Source organism: Sus scrofa, chromosome 14, assembly GCF_054392235.1.
Source record: "Sus scrofa isolate SSC_HxYL_T2T_F1_AM1 chromosome 14, Sscrofa_HxYL_maternal_Yorkshire_Landrace_v2.0, whole genome shotgun sequence".
Lineage (NCBI taxonomy): Eukaryota > Metazoa > Chordata > Mammalia > Artiodactyla > Suidae > Sus > Sus scrofa.
In genome coordinates, this window is record NC_139396.1 from 101,990,386 (window position 1) to 102,012,936 (window position 22,551).

Below are 22,551 nucleotides of genomic sequence, written 5' to 3' on the forward strand. Positions count from 1 at the left end.
TTTAATTCTCTGAGAAATTGGCAAAAGCTACATGAGGCATCTGAGATGCTTTTAAATCACGATAATGGGAACATCTCACAGCAGCTTAATGATTTCAACCCATCCGAAAGCAGAGGCCCAGCAAGCCGGGGGAGCTTGGTGGCAAATCAAAGCCAATTAAAGCAAGGCAGGGTGACCTCTCATCTCAGACTCCACAGCCTGGGAGCAGAGGTGTAACGGGCCAAGTGGAGAAGTAGAGAAGAGCTACTAAATATTGAAGGCACACTGTGTATGAAGAGTTGGGTTGGGTCCTTTATATAGCACTGTCCCATTTCAATTCTTTCTCATAGTCAGAACTGGATTTAGCCCTGTCTTTCTGATTTCTAAGCCTCTCTTTAGAAAAACGTGGAGTGGCTTGCACCCAACCCACAGATCCAGACCAAGGGGACAGGGTGCTTCTATGAATTCCAGAAGCTCCTGGTTGAGAATTCTGGCTTTGGTCTTTGTTTTGTTCCCTGCCTACACCACACCAGAAGCAATTAATTAATGATGTCCTATGTTTGATCTCATGTTCAAACCCCCATTTGACCACTTAAATGCTGTGAGGTCTTGGACAAATTATCTAACCTCTTTGGCCTCAGTTTCTTCATCTTTGGGATGAAAATAATAATACCCACTACGATGCTATGAACATTAAATGAGCTCATTTATGATGGAGGATAGAACAGTGAACCAGAATTGGCAGTTTCTTCTCACCATAACTGATAATATCTTCAGCAGCTCTGTCTCACAAAGCTCTATTATCTGCCTTTGCAAGGGTATGTGTCATGTAAATCCCTCCAGGGCAAGGCTTGTTTTTTTTTTTTTTTTTTTATTCCCCTTAGGGCCTAGCTCACTATAGGTACTTAATAATCACTGTCTCATAATAGATTCTGAAGTCTACTGAGGTCATTTTCCTAAACTGAAGAGACTTCTAACTCCCACTACTAAAGCCAGCTCTCCATTTCCCCACCTGTAACCCCCATTCCAGGAAAACCCACAAGGGATATAAGTAAGACTAAATCCTATGTTGTCCCTGGGACCACACAACTTTCCACTGGGGACCAAAGAAGCCATATGCCCTCCTATACTAGGCTCTAAACTTGCCACATAGTGTGGCCTCCAGACCAGAACCATCAGCTCCCACTGTGAGTCGGTTAGAAATGCCAGTTCTTGGGCTCCACACTATGGAATCAGAAAAGCTGGTATGGAAGAACAGAATCTATTCTGACAAAATTACAAGGCAACTTTTCTAAGATGTGTGAAACTGCAGAACCCTAGTTTGCCACTCTGATTACACATCAGAGTCATCTGGAAGAGACATTATGAGAGAGCACCAATTCCTACCCATCAGACCAGCAAGAAAGGGGGAGATTTTAAAGATACTAAGGAGCAAAGGACGGGATTAAGATGGCAGAATAGAAGGACTGCAGCTCAACTTCTCTCCTAAAAACAACAAAATTCAGAACAAAACACTAAGGATTCTTCACCCAAATGGACCAGAAACCTTAAAAAAGATATCTTACTCCAGAAGAAAAAGAGAACGACACATTAAGAGGTAGGAGGGGCGATTTCATGATGTAAACAACCCCATACCTCCTGGGTGGGAAGCTCCACAGACTAGAAACTAACTGGTTCACAGAGACTCACCTACAGGAGTAAGAACTCTGAGCCCCACATCAAACTCTCACGTGTGGAGATCTGGCATGGAGAGAAAGAGCCCCTGGAGCATCTGGCATTGAAGGCCAGTGGGGCTTGTGTGCAGGAGCTCCACAGGACTGGGGGAAATGGAAAGCCCATTCTTAAAAGGCACACACAGACTTTCACATGCACTGGGTCCCAGAGCAAAACAAAGTCTCCATGGGAATCTGGGTCAAACCTGACTGCAGTTCTTGGAGGACATCCTGGGAAAACAGGGGTGAACATGGCTTGTTGTGAGGGAAGGACATTGAAAGCAAAGCTCTTGGGAATATTCAGCAGCTGCCTTTCTCTGGAGGTGGCTGAATAGCCCCAGGACAAACAACAACCCAAGTGGGATCACAGCCCTGCCCCTCAGTAAACAGGCTACCTAAAGACCCCTCAGGCACACAGCTGCCTCTAATCCCATCCAGGCACTAAGCCCCACCCACCAGAGGGATTAGAATCAGCTCCACCTACCAGTGGGCAGGCATCAGCCCCTCTCATCAGGAAGCCTACAGCAAGCCCCCATACTGACTTCAGCCACAAGGAGTGCAGACACCAGAAGTAAGAAAGGCTACAACTCTATTATCTGTCAAAAGGTCACCACACCAAAAACCTATAAAAATGAAAAGACAGAGGACTATAACTCAGATGAGGGAGAAAGGTAAAACCCCAGAAAATAAGCTAAGGGATGAGGAGATTCTCAGCCTCCAGGAAAAAGACTTTAGACTGTTGATGCTGAAGATGATGCAAGACATTGGAAAGAAACTGGGGGCAAAGATGGATAACTTACAGGACATGCTGACCAAAGAGATACAAGATATAAGACTTAAACAAGAAGAGATGCAAAATACAATAACTGAAATTAAAAAATTCACTAGAAGCAGCTAACAGCAGAATACAGGAGGCAGAAGAATGAATAAGTGAGGTGGAGAACAGATTAGTGGAAATGACAGATGCAGAACAGAAAAGAGAAAAAAGATTGAAAAGAAATGAAGAGAGTCTCAGAGAACTCTGGGACAACGTTAAACGCATCAACATCTGTATCATAGGGGCGCCAGAAGGAGAAGAGAGAGAGGAGACAGAAAAAAATATTCCAAGAGGTAATAGTCCAAAACTTCCCTAACATGAGGAAGGAATCCCTCACTCAAATCCAGGAAGCACAACGAGTACCATATTAAAAAAACCCAAGGAGGAACACCTAGAGACACATATTAATCAAACTGACCAAAATTAAAGACAAAGAGAAAATCTTGAAAGCAGCTAGGGAAAAGAAACAAATAATATTCAAGAGAACCCCAATAAGGTTATCTGCAATTTTTTCAGCAGAAACTCTTCATGCCAGAGGGAGTGGCACGATATACTTAATGTGATGAAAGGAAAGAACCTCCAACCAAGATTACTCTACCCAGCAATGTTCTCATTCAGACTTGAAGGAGAAATCAAAAGCTTTACGGAGAAGCAAAAGCTAAGAGAATCCAGCAACACTAAACCAGCCTTACAACAAATACTAAAGGAACTTCTCTAGGCAGAAAAGAACAAGAGAAGAAGGAAAGAAAAAAGAGCAGCAAAAGCAAATCCAAAGCAATTAATAAAATGGCAATAAGAACATACATATCAATAATTACCTTAAATGTTAATGGACTAAATGCCCCAACCAAAAGACACAGACTGGCTGAATGGATACAAAAACGACCCATATATATGCTGTCTTCAAGAGACCCACTTCACTTCTAGGGACACATACAAATTGAAAGTGAGAGGATGGAAGAAAGTATTTCATGCAAACGGGGATCAAAAGAAAGCTGGAGTAGTAATACTCATATCAGACAAAATAGACTTTAAAATGAAGAATATTTTAAGGGACAAGGAAGGACATTACATAATGATCAAAGGATCAATCCAAGAAGATGATATAACAATTTTAAATATCTATGTACCCAACACAGGTTCACCACAATATATAAGGCAACTGCTAACAACCTTAAGAGGAGAAATCAACAAAAACACAACCATAGTGGGGGAATTTAACACCCCACTTACAGTAATGGACAGATCAACCAGACAGAAAATCAATAAGGAAACACAGGCCCTGAATGATGCATTAAACCAGATGGACCTAATAGGTATTTATAGGACATTTCATCCAAAAGCAACAGAATACACATTCTTCTCAAGTGCACAGGGAACATCCTCTAAGATTGATCATATCCTGGGCTACAAATCCAACCTCGCTAACTTTAACAAAACTGAAATAATATCAAGCATCTTTTCCAGCCACAATGCTATACGATTGGAAATCAACAACATGAAAAAAACTGCAAAAAACACAAACACGGGGAGACTAAACAACATGCTCCTAAACAACCAATGGATCACTGAAGAAATCAAAGAGGAAATTAAAAAATACCTGGCAGCAAATGACAATGAAGATACCTACGGGATGCAGCAAAAGCTGTTCCAAGAGGAAAGTTTATAGCAATACAAGCCCACCTCAGGAAACAAGAAAAACCTCAAATAAACAACCTAACTTTACATCTAACGCAGCTCAAGAGAGAAGAACAGACAAGATCTAAAGTTAGTAGAAGGAAAGAAATCATAAAGATCAGAGCAGAAATCAATGAAATAGAAACAAAGAAAACCATAGAAAAGATCAATGAAACGAAAAGCTGGTTCTTTGAAAAGATCAAAAAAATTGATAAACCCCTAGCCAGACTTATCAAGAAAAAAAGAGAGAGGACTCAAATCAATAAAATTAGAAATGAAAAAGGAGAAGTAAAAACAGACATCACAAAAATACAAAGGATCATAAGAAACTACTATATGAAACTACATGCCAATAAAATTGAAAACCTACAAGAAATGGACAAATTCTTAGAAAAGTACAATCTTCCAAGACTAAACCAAGATGAAATAGAAAAGATGAATGGACCCATCACAAAAACTGAAATTGAAATTGTGACTACAAAATTTCCAACAAACAAAAGCCCAGGACCAGATGGCTTCACAGGCGAATTCTATCAAACATTTAGAGAAGAGTTAACAACTATCCTTCTGAAACTATTTCAAAAAATTGCAGAGAAAGGGATACTCCCAAACTCATTCTATGAGGCCACCATCACCCTAGTACCAAAACCAAACAAAGATACCACAAAAAAAGAAAACTACAGGCCAATGTCACTGATGAACATTGATGCAAAAATCCTCAACAAAATACTAGCAAAACGCATCCAAAAATCCATTAAAAGGATTGTACATCATGATCAAGTGCAATTTATCCCAGGGATGTAAGGGTTCTTCAATATCTGCACATCCATCAGTGTGATACACCACATTAACAAACTGAAGGATAAAAACCATATGATCCTCTCAATAGACATGGAAAAAGCCTTTGACGAAATCCAACACCCATTTCTGATAAAAAAAAAAAAACCTTCAGAAAGTAGGCATAACGGGAACCTACCTCAACATGATAAAGGCCATATATGACAAACCCACAGCCAACATCATTCACAATGCTGAAAAGCTGAAAAAATTCCCGCTGAGATCAGGAACAAGACAAGGATGTGTGCTCTTGCCACCACTCTTCAACATAGTTTTGGGAGTCCTAGCCACAGCAATTAGAGAAGTAAAAGAAACAAAAGGAATCCAAATTGGAAAGGAAGAAGTAAAACTATCACTATTTACTGATGACATGATACTATACCTAAAGAATCTACCAGAAAACTGTTAGAGCTCATCCACAAATTTGGCAAAGTCGCAGGATACAAAATTAATACACAGAAATCGACAGCATTTCTATACACTAACAATGAAAGAGCAGAAAAAGAAATTAGGGAAGCAATCCCGTTTACCATCACATCGAAAAGAATAAAATACCTAGGAGTAAACCTACCTAAAGAGACAAAAGACCTGTACTCTGAAAACTATAAGACACTGATGAAAGAAATCAAAGATGACACAAATAGATGGAAAGATATACCATGGTCATGGATTGGAAGAGTTAATATTATCAAAATGACTATACTGCCTAAGGCAATCTACAGATTCAATGCAATCCCTATCAAATTACCAAGGACATTTTTCACAGAACTCAAACAAAATATTTTAAAGTTTGTTTGGAAGCACAAAACACCCAGAATAGCCAAAGACATCCTGAAAAAGAAAAATGGAGCTGGAGAAATCAGGCTCCCGGACTTCAGACTATACCACAAAGCAACAGTCATCAAAACCGTATGGTACTGGCACAAAGACAGAAATAGAGATCAGTGGAACAGGATAGAAAGCCCAGAATTAAACCCACACACCTACAGACAACTCATCTATGACAAAGGAGGCAAGGATATACAATGGAGAAAGGACAGCTAGTTCAATAAATGGTGCTGGGAAAACTGGACAGCCACATGGAAAAGAATGAAATTAGAACACTCTGAACACCATACACAAAAATAAACTCCAGACGGATTAAAGACCTAGATATAAGACCAGACACTATAAAACTCTTAGAGGAAAACATAAGCCAAACACCCTCTGACATAAACGACAACAACATCTTCTCAGATCCACCTCTTAGAGTAATGACAGTAAAAACAAAAATAAACAAATGGGACCTAATTAAACTTAAAAGGTTCTGCACAGCAAAGGAAATCCTAAACAATACGAAAAGACAACCCACAGAATGGGAGAAAATCTTTGCAAGTGAATCGACTGACAAGGGATTCATCTCCAAAATTTATAAACACCTTTTGCAGCTCCATACCAAAAAAACAAACAACCCCATCAAAAAATGGGCAGAAGATCTGAACAGACAATTCTCCAAAGAAGACATACAGATGGCCAAAAAACACATGAAAAGATGTTCATCATCACTCATTGTTAGAGAAGTGCAACTCAAAACCATTCTGAGGTACCACCTTACACCAGCCAGAATGGCCATCATCCAAAAGTCTACAAACAATAAGTGCTGGAGAGGGTGTGGAGAAAAAGGAACCCTAGTACACTGTTGGTGGAATTGTAAATTGGTGCAACTACTGTGGAAAGCAGTATGGAGATTCCTCAGAAAACTAAACATAAAACTACCATTTGATCCAGCAATCCCACTCCTGGGCATCTATCCAGACAAAACCATGACTCGAAAAGATACATGTACTCCGATGTTCATTACATCACTATTTACAAAAGCCAAGACATGGAAACAACCTAAATGTCCATCGACAGAGGAGTGGATCAAGAAGATGTGGTACATATACACAATGGAATATTACTCAGCCATTAAAAAGAATGAAATACCGGCATTTTTAGCAACACGGATGGACCTAGAAACTATCATGCTAAGTGAAGTCAGCCATACAATGAGACACCAACATCAAATGCTTTCACTGACATGTGGAATCTGAAAAAAGGACTCTGAAAAAAGGACAGACTGAACTTCTTTGCAGAACAGATAGTGACTCACAGACATTGAAACACTTACGGTCTCTGGAGGAGACAGCTGGGGGGGTGGAGGGATATGCTTGGGCTATGGGATGGAAATCCTGTGAAATCAGATTGTTATGATCATTATACAACTACAGATGTGAAAAAGTCATTTGAGTAATTTAAAAATAAATAAATAAATAAATAAATAAATAAAACAAACAAACAAACTGTGGTGCAGATTTAGGTCAAAAAATTTTTTTAAATCTTAAAATTTTTAAAAATAAATAAATAAATAAACGTACTAAGGAGCAGAATCCTAGCAATTCTGATTTAATTTATATGGGATATCTGTGAGATTCACCAAAATTCCCTAGGTGTTCTAATGTGCTCTGAAAAAGAGCTTTCAGACCAGCCCTCCTTAGTCCTCACCACCCCATCAAAATGTCTTGGCCACATTTCTTTACAGTTAAAGGGATATAAAGGACTGGCTCCTAAAAATCTATGTGGTCCTGGGAAAATACAGTTCTAATTTCAGGTCTTCAAAAACAAGTGTAATCTTGGGCAATACAATTTTAGCAATATAGTTCCCTGGGCTATACAGTAGGACCTCATTGCTTATCCGTTCTAAATGTAATAGTTTGTATCTACTAACCCAAACCTCCAATCCATCCCACTCCCTCCACCCTCAGCAACAAGCTATACTTTTTTCTTATCAGCAATAAAAGTCAGAATAACACTCAATCTACTTATTTCCAGCTCTACTTACTGCAAAATATTATTAATTTTTCATTTTAGTCAGTCATCCTTTCCTATATTCCATATTGGAGAGAAGTCTGGCAGTTTGACAGATGTCTTCATATCTTGGCCCAATGGAGCAACCACCTTGGACATTTCAGGTCAACGCTAAGGAATCAGTGGGACATGTTCCTGGGCCCAGGACCATTGAGGCTCCATCAAATCTCACCTCAGCTGCCCAGTTTCCCCACTCATGGAGGTGGACTACCTCACCGTCTAGAACTCTAACAAAGAAAAATGGTAGAAGGGAAAGTAGGAAACAAACAGAATGAGGCCACCATCTTCACCCTACAAGCATCTTCCTCAATTAGGGATGTCTCTGAGAATGACTGAGTGTTACAAACAAGGCAGTGGTAAAATAATGTTATTGTGCCATCTGTTATTGCTTGGCAATAGCTAACAAGTTTGTCTTAGAGGCTCTGAGGTCTCTGTAGATGACCCCACTCAAGTCCCCCATCTGCTGTGAGTCATACCACCTGTCTTCACCTCCACAAGAGAAGGACTCTGAGTATACACTTCCTTCCCTGGTCCTTCAGATCTCAGCAGTCAGCCCTTGAGGCCAGGAGCAGGGAACACTAAGAGCCAACTAGAAAACATCTCTCTTCTTCTTTGCTTGGTCCTGGAGAATGGACTTTCCAGGCCAATGCATGTTGTGATGGTAAAATGACTTGGGGAGGACATTTAGGGTAAATGGTCAAAGAAGTATATGCTTTTGTCTTAAGTCACCTGTAAGTGAATTACTGGTTGCCAGTGCCTGATCTTGATGCTTCGTGGCCCCTGAAAAACTCAGTACTTGAAGCCAGTGCAGCCCCATGCAATTAACACTTGCCCAAAGGACAGGATCGACTTCAGCAACTTGATATTATTCTGCTCTTCTGGCTCTGAAATGTATGATGGGATAATTTCCAGATATACCAATTTATACGTGTGTTCCCTTTGGGTTGCTCACATCTAGCAGGTGGTCTTAATGGGAGGATTTTGCAAACAGGAAAATACAGGTGGCTTAATGATAAAGGCTCTTCTTCTGGATCACACAATGGGGTTCATGGAAGAGCTGGTGGCGGAGAGGACCTTTGGGAGTACCACGGAAGAGAGGGAGAGATTTTCTCCAGACTAAGGAGAAGTAGGAGGTAAGGGCTTGTGAGCAAGAGATCCACATCCTCCTGGTGGTAGTGACAGGACAAGACCTCAGAGAGGGTGACTTCATGGTACCCTTGATAGGACATACCACTGATACAGGTTTCTGGTCTGCCCATGGGAAGCACAGATGCACTGGAGCCTCGAATCCAAAAAGACTTGGATGTCACAACAGTAAGTTCAGCAAGGACATGGTGCACACATATTAGTGACCAGAAGCCTGTGACTGGATGTGTTCTTAGACCCAACAGCTTTGCACAATCCTGGGTAGGGGGAAACCTCCCCTTTAAACATGTAGATGAAAACTTGGAGTCAGATTTCAGTTGATGATGATTTTGTCTGCATACCTACACTGATGAACTGAGCCACCCACTACAGTCATGGATTAACCAACTGCCCCTTCTGCCTGGAACTGCCAGCTTTCCTCCTGGAAAAGCCCACCCATTTGTGTTTCCATCCACAAGGTCCAGCTATAGTGTCACAGTTTCCACATAGCCCTCCCTTTTTCCCAGACCTCAAGGTTCTCTCCTTCTTCCTCGGCTGCTCAAATCATAAACTATATTCCATCTTGTGTAAGTGGTGGCATTATTCCTGTGACTTTGATTCACCTCAACAATGCAAGAGTAAATTCCTGGAAGGCAGAGCCCATGACATCATTTTTTATTCCCCTCTGCCTAGGAGAGGGCTGGGCCTGCAGCAGGCACACACTAAGCCCTAGACTGATGGAAGGAACAGATCCCTGCTCAAAGCACAGAGTCCAAACTTGAACTCAGAAGGTGCTCTTTGGAAGTGAGCTGGGGCACAGTGGCCCTGACAGATAGGGTCCTTTTCCCTTAAGAAGCGGGGCTCTTGCAGATCCCAGAGACTGGCAGGATCACTGCATCTCAAATGCAGCATCAGGGGAAACGTTATTGCCTTCCTCTTCTAATTGCCCAAAGAGTTAACCATAGGCAGACCACACCTAAACACAGGCAGGCTGAGGGAAAGGCCAAGGCCAAGTGCAATTCCACAGAAACTATTGGAAGAACCTTCTCAAAGACAATTCCAACCAACAGTACCTAAAGGATTTACCCCTCATCCCATTCCTTCCCCCTCTGCAGTTCCAACCTCCCATCTGATGTGAAGACTCCAGAGTCACCTAATGCACTGATGCACCTTAGTGGGTCTCCAAAGAAACCTCCAAGATAGAACATGTGCAGACAGAGAATAAAGACTTCAAAGAAGATCTAGTAAAGGCAGATACTGGTTCATCTCCACATCAGCTTTTTGAGGGATACCTGCAATGACTGCCCACAACATTGAGCGGGAGAGCCCTCTAGGTGGAGGTTATAGGAGTTAGTCAGGCTCCTGGGAGGCAGGAATACCTAGTCATGTCCAGGCAAGGCCTCCTCCTCCTTCTAATGGGTCTATCTGTACAAGAACAGTCAACATTGTTTAACTCTGAGACATACTCTGAGTCTGTGTTGGTAAAATGATGATGAATAACAACCACGATAGACTTTCTCATGTATGTGATCTCATCAAATCCCTCCGTCATCCCAGAGTCTGAAAGCATCAGACAGAGGGCAGAAGCCATATCTGCCCACCCCACACTGCATTGTAGGGCCTGTCAACACTTGATAGACACTCAATAAATGTCAGCAGAAAAAATAAATGTCCCCATTTTAGAGATGAGGACATTTTACCTTCTAAGTTTAAATGACTTGTCCAAGGTCACAGAGCAAATTAGGAAACTTGAGTTCCAATCCCTTACCTTCCATTATACTCAAAGGCCTATGCAGTTATGTTCTGGAAGCAGCGATGATGAGGAGGAGGAGGAAGAGGAAGAGGAGGAAAAGGAGGAGAAGGAGGAGACTGAAGGTTACTATTACCAGTGAACACACCCAGTGCTGGTGATGTCCTGGTCCTAGAAGCATTTTTCTCATGTAACTCAGGTAATTCCCACTACGACCTTAGAAAATAGGTCCTGGGGAGTTCCCATTGTGGTTCAGTGGGTGAAGAACCTGACATAGTGTCAGTGAGGATGCAGGTTCAATCCCTGGCCTCAATCAGTGTGTTAAGGATCCGGCGTTTGCCATGGCTGTGGTGTAGGTCACAGACACGGCTCAGATCTGGCATTGCTGTGGCTGTAGCACAGGCCTGCAGCCATAGCTCCAATTCAACCCCTAGCTGGGGAACTTCCGTATGTCACAGGTGTGGCACTAAAAAAAAAAAAAAAAAAAAAAAAAAGGTCCTGGTATCTTCCCCATTTACAAATGATGAAAATGTGGTCTGGTGAATTCAAATAAGTTGGCCAAGATCACTAGGCAAGGAAGAGGCAGAGGTCATACTGCTGAGAGGCAACCAAGCAGCGGCTCTACAGACAGATGATGCATCAGGCGGCCTGGGTTCAAACCCCACCTGAGTCTTGATGTAGGATCCTGTACTCATTCTCCTACTCCACTCTGTTCTCCTCCTGCCAAAGGTCACGGTGATTCAAGATCCTGGGAAGGAAGGTCCCAGTGATGACTACTGTTGGGGCACCAACAGTGGATGTGAAATCAGGGCTGGGGACATGGTGTATTACAGCCAGAAGTTATCATAGCACAAGGCTTCCCAGACTTCACGGTGCCCCACCAACCAGCTGGACCACTTGTTAAAATGCAAATAGTTGGGCCCCTCCCCCAGGGATTCTGAGTTTGGGGTCTGGGGCTGAGCAGGTGAATCTGCATTTCTAACAACTCAAGCGATACCAGTCCACAGACCACACTTGGAGTTAGCGCCACCTGTGAGATCAAATCTCTCATTTCACTGTTGCAGAATCTGTGACCAGGAAAGCTGACTAATTTTCCCAAGATCACCCAGCATGTCAGTGACAGAGTTGTGATCAAGTGTCTTAATGCTTAGTTTATACTTTGTTATCATTGAACCAAGCTTATTTTGAAATGGCAATCATCATAATCATTTTATGACCTGTAGTTCTCTCTGAGTACCAAGTGCTTTTCCTCTTTCATCTCTTTCAATGCCGGAAATGATGCTGACTAATATCCATGAGGGTGTGGGTTAGATCCCCAGCCTCACTCAGTGGGTTAAGGATCCGGCATTGCCTTGAACTGCGGTGTAGGATCTGGGCATTGCTGTGGCTGTGGAGTAGGCCTGCAGCTGAAGCTCTGATTTGACCCCTAGCCTGGGAATTTCCATATGCAGAGAGTGTGGCCCTAAAAAGAAAAAAATTTTTTTTAAATTAGCAACAACCACAAAAATTGGCTCAAGAGCACAAGTTCAAGGGTAGAGATGGATTCTACCCAGTTCTATGCAACCCAGTGCTGCTTCTCCTTAGGCCTCCTCAAGCTCTCAGAAGGGACGTGCTCTCTACCAAGGGTTGAATGCAAAATTCCACACAGCCACTTAGCTTGCAGGAAGGAGGGCCTTTGAAGACTGGGGTAAAATTAAAACAATAAAACAGCAAACAATTTTTTTTAATGTTTAAAAAATTATGGCAAGGAGGAGAGCTAGAGAAAAGGGCCCTGAGGCCCAACCACTGAAAGACAGCTTTTCCTCCTCTTTCCAAGACCTTTCAAGGGCTGAGGGCCTGAGTTGACACCACACACAGCCCTGTAAATTCTGTCCCCAAGAATCCTGGCTCTCTGCAAACAAAATTAATAGCCTGCAAACTCTAAATGGGTGATTACAATCTATAAAGCAGCCCATAAAATGACATCATGGGGATTTGTATTTATTCTCTCCCACCAATTTCCACTATAAATTTGCTCAGTTTATGAGTCGACATAGTTTCCTCTGCTCTGTGCCTGGGCATAAAGCTCATCTAAAGGCAGAAACATCTGGTTGAGTTTCCTGGAATTTGTTTCACCTCCAATGGCTCCCTGGTTGGCAGGACACATGATGGGAACTTAGGAGGAAGCTCTGACAACAAAAGGATCCACTGCCTCTGTAAATGTGCGCTGAGTTCTGCTGAGCAGCAGACTGGGAGCTAGGTCCTGGGCAGTTGCCAACAAAAGGGGGGTAGCTCCTGCCCTCAGTGACCTTGTGAGTGGTTGGAAGGACTAAAGGAGAGGAAAAATGGACAAGTAAACAAGTAAAATAAATAACAAGTAAACAAAAGTGCACAGATAACATACAGGAATTCATGAGGTGCTGCAATGGAAAAGTTCAGCAAGCTGTGAGGTACGAGGTAGGAAGTGGGAACAGCCACCTGGGTCTGATAAGGGATGAAGCTTGTGAAGGATGGATAGAGGGAGCCAGGCAAGAGGGGCGGGATGGCAGTGGAGCAGGAGACATTCCTGGTAGAGGGATCTACATGGTCAAGGCTAGTGATTTGTCTTGAGTTACATTATGAGAAGCACAGGGGGAATGAGGAAAGGTCAGAGGCAGACAACACATGATATGGAGACTGGATTTTCCTCTAAATACAATGGGGACAAAGGAAGGGTCTCCAAGGGGAATTTAGCATGATCAGAAAACCATTTTAGAGGGGTCCCCTGACCACTGTTGGAAGAATGGATTGGATGGGGTGGGTATTGACAAGAAGGGGAGGACAGCAAATTTCTAAGGCATGATTGCAGGTCTGCATTAGAAGTGATGGTGGCCTGAATGAGGACAGAAGCAAATGGACCACAGGGACACCTAGTCATGGAGGTGACTGGGTGTCAGCCTTGGCTTGGGCTCCACTGGTGCTCAGCTCAACACAGGGTAGGGGTCCCAGGAGGTGCACAAGAGCTAAATGGCTATCATTTCACTGACATTCGATGATTTGCAACACACTTTGAATCCGATCTCATTAGCCTGGGCCACAGCTGGAAACCACTCAGCAGCCAGTTCCGGCACTAAGTCAAGTGACCACTATCCAGGCCACCATGGCACTTGTGTAGCAAATCCAAGCAGTCTCCAAGCCAGACAGAACTCTCAGCTTGCAAAAGGAAGAGGCAAAACCCCTCTACTATTTAGCCCAGGCTCTCTTATTGCCTCAGGCTCAAAGTCCATCAAATGTGGAGTCAGCAGAGGAGCATGGCCCCCTGCAGTGGGTGCACTTCCCAATCAGCTCTGCAGGGCTCTGGTTTTATATGACTCATCCAAAACCAGTGTCATCTGGATTTCAGGAGTTCCTCCCTCTTCTAAGCTCCAAGGACATTTATATCAATGCCATACATATCTATCCCATTTAGATTTAATTTACAACCATAATCTATACTGTCTTTATTGTTGTCTAATATTTGCACATTCATTAATCACATTTCCCATAAAGATTAAGCCACTAGCAGGCAGGTACAGTACACCCAGCAGTGTGATGTCACAGGGGAGTGCCAACTAAACATCAGGGGATGGAATTAAAACAGAAGGTGTCAATGGGGCATTGTGATGCCTCATAAACCAGGAAGAGCAAGTAGGGGAATGGGCTCAGAGCCCTGTGCTGTCCACAGTTGTCCCCAGGGACTAGCCAAGCAGTTGTCACTCCCTAGGTGCCCAGAGATGATGGCTTCCTTAAGCTACTATCTAAAAGGAGGTCCCCCAACCAGATCCAGTCATTCATTTGCACACACTGTCCGGCCAGAGTTCCCTGTTGAGCAGCACCCAGGTGATATCACTGCTTTCATTATTTAGAGTATAATCCCAGGCAAGTCCTTTTCATGTTTCATCCACCATGGAAGGAAAGACCTTGCTCTCTTACGCTTCAACATTTGCTTGGCTTACAAAAATGCATTCCCATTTCTTAATGCCTGCTGTGATTCCAGGTAATTCCTCTAAGTGCACTATTAAATCCCAGCAGCTGTTCCAGACAGCAGCAAAGGAGAAGATTCCGGCTGCCACCTTGTCAGAGCTCAGGATGAAGCAGGCCAGCTGGCAGTTTCCTAGTACTGAGATGTGGCCAAAATGGCAGTTCAAGGGGTCACTTTATGTGCAGGTCTCTCTGCCACCATGCATATCTTTTCCTGCTCTGAGTCCACTCAGTGAAAGGTTGGAAACTATGGGTCATTTTCCCTGAAGTACCCAGATCTGTTTATCCCTGAAAGTCCCATGAGAAGGAACATGGAATTTACACTGAGCCCCTACCCACAAAGCAGCCTCAAGTGTTGTTAGAATTGCCAAGGGCCACTCAGCTGGAGGGTGGCAAAGGCAGGACTTGAACGGCAACCTTCTGTGCTCCAAAGCGACCTGCTTCCCTATCCTACACTGTCCCCTACTGTTCCAGGAGCCACTCTGTGTCCCTTACCCAAAAGAGCCTGACCATCTCAAGAGCATTTTCCCCATCTGGGCCAATCATGTGCCAACCCAGTACATAAATATCATTTTTGTGACCAAAACTGTATTTCCTCAATGGGTCCTACATCAGCATCTTTGCACCTGCTACTTTCCTTTGGGAGGATTCTTCCATGGTGCAGTGATGCAATTTGCAGCCAGCAAAAGGGATCTGAGACATACAAGCACACACAATCCATTTATCCCATAGCCTCTTGGCCTGAAGAGCCCCCTCCAGATGTTTCTGCAATCCAGGTGCTTTGGAGACTGGTCAGCACCTCTCTGACAGCAGAACACGCCAGTCTAAAGAATTTCCATTTGAAATGGGTTCTAGTAAAGCTAAGCCAAGCAGGCATCTAATCAACAGTAAAACTTCACACCCCCATCATGTGGCTGAAAGTCTGCCCCTTGCCCAAATGGGTAAGAAAGACAGCAGGGCTCTACATTTCCCCAGCACTCCAGCTCTGGTGTGGGTGCATAGGAGGTGGCCTGGATGGGAGACCTCACCCACAGTCACTGCCCAGTGGCTTCAGTTTTCCCAGCTGGTGTGTGCCATCTCAAAAAAAAAAAAAAAGGTTTGTTTTTCCCTTATCTGCCTGCCCTCTGAGTGCCTCAGCAAGCATGTGCAGGGGTAGGAGGGGCTGAGAGTTCTAATTCCAGGCCTAAGGAACAGCCTCACTCATGGGGTACTAGACCAGAAACCTAGGCAGTGAGTCAGGAGACAGAGGTTCTAGACCTGTTCCTGATGACTGGCATGGCCTGGGGATAAGTCCCTGTCCTGCTATGACCCGGGTTCCTCATCTGATTCTCGGGCTGAATGCTCTGTGATCACCTGACTCTGCCAGCCAGTGGCTCAAGTGATCATGCAGCAACAACCTTCTGTTCTCTTTCTTCCTTCCTGGAGAAAGAACGCAGGGCGTGCGGTTTATAGGTTTATTGCTCAATCATATTCAGGTATGAGGTTGAATTTGAGCTGGGTCTTCCTTGATGGGTGGGATTCAAAAGGGCAGTGAAGGCATGGGCGAGGGTACCAGAGGCCCCAAGATGTAGAGGCAGGGATTTTCCTGGCACCAGGGCTGATACTTGAGGCAGGATGCACTGGCACAGCCAAACAGCCCTCTAAAATTTTGAGAGCTTTTGTGCTACTGGCAAATGGCCAACAGTCAAGCACCATGAGTGTCCCCTCAGCTGCCCCACTGCTCCAGTTCCCCATCCTGCTGAGGACACTACGATCCCATTACCAAAAGGTTAATACCTGAGGTCTTGATCCCAAAGGGGCCCATCCCATAGCACCTTAGCTGAGCATCACTAAATGTCAGGTGCTGTGTGAAGCACAGGTATTTGCAGGTATTTCTTCCTAAAACCTTCACATGGACCTCTTTACAGTAAGCAACTGAGTCTTGGAACAGTAGAGTGGTTTGGCCAAGGTTATTGTGCCTGTGGCTGGAAATGACAAGACTTAGACATTGAAGACAGGCCCAATCCAACAGGCCCAAGTCCACACTCATTTCATAAAATCCCAGCTGCCTCTGAGCAGCGCTGGACCACAGACAGAGAAGCCTCGGAGGCAGCAGGAGGAATTTGGCCACTATAAGGAAGATGGTTTTAAGATCAAGAACAGTTAGGCAGTGGAACAAATTATTGTGGGAGCTTACGCAGCCACCTTTTCTCCAGGGTTATACACAAGAGGGATGAGAATAGGCCTGGAGGCAGAGGAAAGGATGAGATGACCTAATAAGGCTCTTCCTAATCCCTGGACTCTTCATGCCCACGTGAACGGTTTCCTGCCTATCAATTTCGTAAGCCCCAATTTCACTTCTGGAACATTTAGGAGACTTATCTATGTCTGAAACCAAAATAATTTTGTTTCTTTTTTCCCTCTTTTCCCCAACTCCAACTCTTCACTTTAGATTATCTCTGGCAGGTTTGACAAACAGAACTTTCCAGCCCGAGCCGCTGTCAGTTCAAAAGTTTAGTTCTGGCATGTGAAGGCCAAACTCTGCTCAAGGCTGATCTCTTTCTTAAAAAGATTCTTAAATCCTGTTAGGAGTCTCCGACAGAGGAGAAGCTGGTGTATGAAAGAAAAAAATGGCACAGGGCACTGTGGCCCACTTTGTGAGGACTGTGCAATTTATGTTAGGTATGTTGTTCCTCCAGCTTTCTCTCCTAGAAAATAGGGTGACTGGTCCCAGTGCCCCCATCAAGGCCCAGCAGCAGAACCAGCATCGGCACTCATTAAAGGAACTATACAGTTGGTGGGAGAGCAGCCTGCTTGTGCTGTAGGCTGGTTTCCATGGCAATGGATGCTCCTTCCTCCCTGTCTCTTGGCTCCAGGGAAAGACAAGGACACCCAAGAGAAGACAGTGGCAACTTGGGGAGGAGAAGTAGCGCCAGGCCCCCATTCCCCGCAGCTGGACCCCACATGTTGGCAGGGACAGCTCTCACTGATCTTGGGGACGTCATGTCCCAGCTCTGGACCTCAGCCTGCTCCTCTGTAAGCCAAGAGGGCTGGACCAGAGATGATCCAGCAAAACCTTTCCAGCTTTAGTGTACCAGAATCCAATAGCTTATCTATCCAGGCCAGTCACTGGAAATGGCCGTGCCTTGGTGTAAAAGACAGAACTGAGCATGACACTCTGTGGGATGAGAATCTAAAAGCCTTGCTCAGAGGCCCAAGTCTTATTCATTCCCCCAGTCACTCTGCCTCCCTGACAACCATCTAAGAGAGATCATCTCGGTAGGCCCACTTCGTATGTCCCTGGGGGTGCCTGGGTCTCCTGGGGCTCACTCAGGCCATGCTACGACAGGTGGACCAAATGTCAAATGTCATCCGCCAGCCACAGGCATCCCACCTCTATGACATCATCAGGTTCAACCCTCCAATTCGAGTGTGCACAGCTGCCTGGGGGATGGCCCCAGTTAGAAGGAACTCAGGATGAAAAGAAGTCCTTGGATTCAGTGTGGAGAGTACTGAGCTGAGCTGCTCGTAGACAGTGTGAGGGAAACTCCCCAGGCAAGGGGTAAACCACCAGCAGAAGCAGGGAGCTGGGAGTGTTTGTAATCCTGGCTGATTGGCTTAAAGTGGAATGAGAGCACAACAGGTGATGAGGGTGGAAGGAAAAAGCAGAAACATGAATGAAAGATGTTAGGAGGTTTAATGACACGGTGGTGTTTCCAGGGCTGGACTGAGGGGAGAAAAATGAGTCCTTGGGGTGGAGGTAGAAGCCATGTGCCCAGTGCCGGCTTTCTGCAGGGTGGCAGAGCTGGAGGGAGAGGGGAATACCCCTTTCTAGGGACCAGGGTATCACTCAGCCATCCCCTCATGCCTGCTGGTGGGGGCGGGGGGGGGGGGTACTTGTTCCTGCTTCTTATATGAAGGAGGAGCAACTCAGAGCCATGGAGTGGCTGAACCTATGTCAGACAGCTGCTCCTTTCCAGGAGTATATCATCTTACAGGGCAATAAAATCATCATTAAAAAATAAGCACATGATGCTAAACTAACAGGTGGCCACCCTCACAACCACCCTTAGAAGTCCAGAGCTCAGGAAGGATTAACACTGATGGGGACATCTGAGGGTGGGATTCTCATCAGGGGGAGCCCTAAGGAATATCCAATGCCCCCCACCCTCCTGGGCCAGTTCACCTCAAAGCATCTGGGAAATGGCAAAACAGGGCATTTCCAGGACTCCAGTCAGGAGTCCTTCCTCAAACCCTAGTAGAAAGATGGTCTAGATGTAAGAAATCTGATGAGCTCCTGACACGGCACCATCTGATTTCCTCAGTCCTTGCAAGTTGCTCCACAGGATCAGTGGTCTACGTGGGAAGCTCGTCAATACACAAGTAATTAGGGCTCTGAGACCTTTGAGAGGGCCCAGGAGGGTACAGGGCCTCCACAGCCAGCATTTGTTTTCTAACCTATGTTCATCTTGACTTTAGTTTTTATTAACAGCAGCATGTTAAACTCTCTGCTATTGGGCCAAGACCCTAGGGTCAAACAGTTCACCCAGAAACACTGAGGAGCACGTGCTGGAGATAAAGTTCGAGAGCCCTTCCTCCAAAGGGGAACCCAGGGAAAGCAGCTGCAGGGACCCTCACGACGCCAGGAAACCGACTCAGCCTCCCTATAACTATGAAACAGGGCAGAGGCCACATTTACTTTACTTTGCTTGACCATGGCCTAGCATAGTACATGGTATGTGGCGAGTAATGAAGGAGCAAGGGAATCAATGATTAATCACAAATCATTTTTAATAAGTCAGCATCTTAGGGAGAGCAGCCGGGATGGCCGAGTAGAAAGGCCCCGAATTCATCTCCTCTCTCAAACACGTCAATATCCCAGCTATCTGCAGAACCACCACTGAAGAAAAAAAGACTGGAGTCTACAGATAGGGATAGAGTAGGCACAGGAGGTTGTGGAAGTCCCAATAGGGGATCATAGATAAAGAGGGAAATCTGGGAGATGCCAGGAGACCAGAAGTTTAGGAAAACCATCAGAACAAGGCAGACTTGCTTAACTAGTGGAGGTGCAAGAATTGCCTCAAGTCATTGGGTGGGGAATGGGATGAGGCCTGCATCTAGCTTCAGACCAAGGGCAAGAGTTTGAAGACCGCCCGTCAGCTGATTTGAAGACACATCTTAGCAGGTATTAAGGAGGAGCTACTGCTCCCAGAAAGGAAGAGGCGGGCCTTTCCAACCCCAAGCCCCTTGAATGATAAAACTGTGGCCCACCGGATCCTCTGGCAGAGCTTCCTTACCTACCTGCTTGCATCTCTTACAAGCATCCTATCCTAATAAATCTGTTTCTTACCTATCACTTTGTCTCTCGCTCAATTCCTTCTGCATGGAGGCATAAAGAACCTGAACCTTAGTGCATCCAGACACAGGGTGAGTAATTCTAATTTAACACTGTGGGTTCAAGTCCCAGTCTGGGTTTTGGCTGGGTTCAAGTGCTGGCACATGGGTTCAAGTCCGAATCTGTGTTCTGGCTAGGTTCAGGCCGTTAGTGCTGTCAGTTTCACTACCAGAAAAGATCTTCTATAATGAAAAACATAACGAAGGAACCACAATGAGACAGGCAGGAGGTATGGACTCAGTATAATCAAATCCCACACCCCTGGGTGGGCAATCCACAAAGTAGAGAAGAAGTATAGTGCAGAGGTTCTCCCACAGGAGTGAGAGTCCTGAGCCCCACATCCAGCTCCCCAGCACTGAAAAGACAAGCCCACAGAGCATGTGGCTTTGGGGGCCAGTGGGGCTTTATTGCAGGAGACCCACAGGGCTAGGGGAAATAGAGACTCCACTTTAAAAGAGCACATACAGGTGTTCCTGTGCGGCTTAGTGGGTTAAGGATTTGGTATGATCCCTGCAGTGGCTGGGGTCACTATTGTGGCATAGGTTTGATCCTTAGCCTCAGGAACTTCCATATGCTACAGGGGTGGCCCCCAAAACAAGGGGCACACACAAAACCTCATGTGTACTGGGACCCAGTGCAAAAGCAGTGATTTGACAAAAGCCTGGGCCAGACCTACCTACTGGTCTTGGAGAATCTCCTAGAGAGATGAGGATGTCTACAGCTTACCCTGGTGCATAGACACCGGCGGCAGCCACATTCGGGAGCTCCTACCACCAAAACTGGTGCTGGTGGTGCCATTAGCTCATGAGCACCAAGACCTGGCCCTGTCCAATAGCCTTCAGGTGCCAGTGCTGGGACTCCTCAGGCCAAATGACTAACTGGATGAGGACACAGTCTCACCTGCCAGCAGATGGGCTGCCTAAAGACTAAAGGGCCCACACCCACTCCTGGACACAGCCTGATACTTAGCCCACCCACCAGAGGGCCAAGACCCAGCTCTACTCACCAGTGGACCAGTATGGGCCCCTCCTGCCAGGAAGCCTGCACAAGCCTCTAGACCAGCCTCACCATGGGGTAGACTCCAGAAGCAAGAAAACTACAATCCCACAACACAGGCCAGACTCTTGCCTGGGACCAGCTGGGCCCTAGCCCTATCCACCAGCAAGCCAATGCAACCTTCCAGAAACCCTAGACCCCAAACTACATCAGGAACTCCACCCCCCAGTAACAATCTAAAACAAGCTCTAGGATCCCTGGGCCCTGCAGCCAGACTCTTGCACTAACAATGTGATATGGCTTCACTTGCCAATGGAGAGGCAACAGTCCCTGAATCTTGAGGACCCTGACTCTACCCACCCATGAGCCAACACTAGCCTCAAGGCCCCCTAGGATCCAGCAACCAGCCAGCTCAGGACCAGGTCCCACTAAACAGCAGCTAGCAGCATCTGCGTAAGACAGCCTGGCCACCAACCAGACTAGGCAAAATAGACAAGGTCACAACCAGAAATAAGAAACTTTCAGAAGGAAAAAGCTCTCTAGTAAAGGCAAACACACAGAAAAGGTAGGAAATCATCCACACACAAAACTAGCAAGGAGGTTAACAACTTTATCTGGGAGCCTGCTGCACAGAGAATTTTACACACAATACAGTGGTAATTTACATTGGATTTACAGAATTGGGTGTTGAAAGGGAATTTAAATGTAACCTAATCTGGTGGTTTTTAAAACTGTAACCCATTGGTGGATCATGAAATTGATCTACCTAGTGCGTCCTGACACACGTTTTATAAACAAAATGAAATGGCACAGACAGAATAGAAATAAATTTCAGTAGAATACAGAACAGAGTAGAATAGATCAGAATGCATCACATGTAGTAAGAGGAAGTGTACAGGGTATATCTTGTGTTAACAAGTCCAAAAGCCACTAATGAATCCAACATCCATCCAGTGATTTCACTACCTGAGAGACCACATCTGGGACAAGTAATTTTCTAGCCTTTCTGGGCTCCTCATATTATAGTAAAGGAATTTCATCCAGAAGCCACCTGTTCCACTTACAGACAGTCTGGCAGTGGGAATTACAGCATGGTTCAGAACACACCACATCACAGAGACACACCCATGCCCATCCACACACCAACCAAAACAGCATCATGACATGATACTTACTCTGGGTAATACATTGAGAGGAACTCTAATATTTTATTCTTTTTCATTTTTTAATGATGGTAGTGATGACCATTAAATAGATTTTATAAGCTACTAATGCACCATGGACTCAACAGTGTCTAATACTCTGAAACTGGCAGGATGGGGCTGGGGGAAGAATTTCACATCAACTGCATTTCTCTTCATTATGTTCAGCTGTGTCCCTCTGTGTGTGTATAAAAGAAGATTACTGCCTGGTGAGCTGG

General features: G+C 45.0%; 1 protein-coding gene across 37 annotated transcripts in view; it reads right to left on the reverse strand.

The window, feature by feature from the left end:
• KCNMA1 (potassium calcium-activated channel subfamily M alpha 1) overlaps positions 1-22,551 on the reverse strand; it is a 753,494-nt gene that overhangs the window by 414,271 nt on the left and 316,672 nt on the right.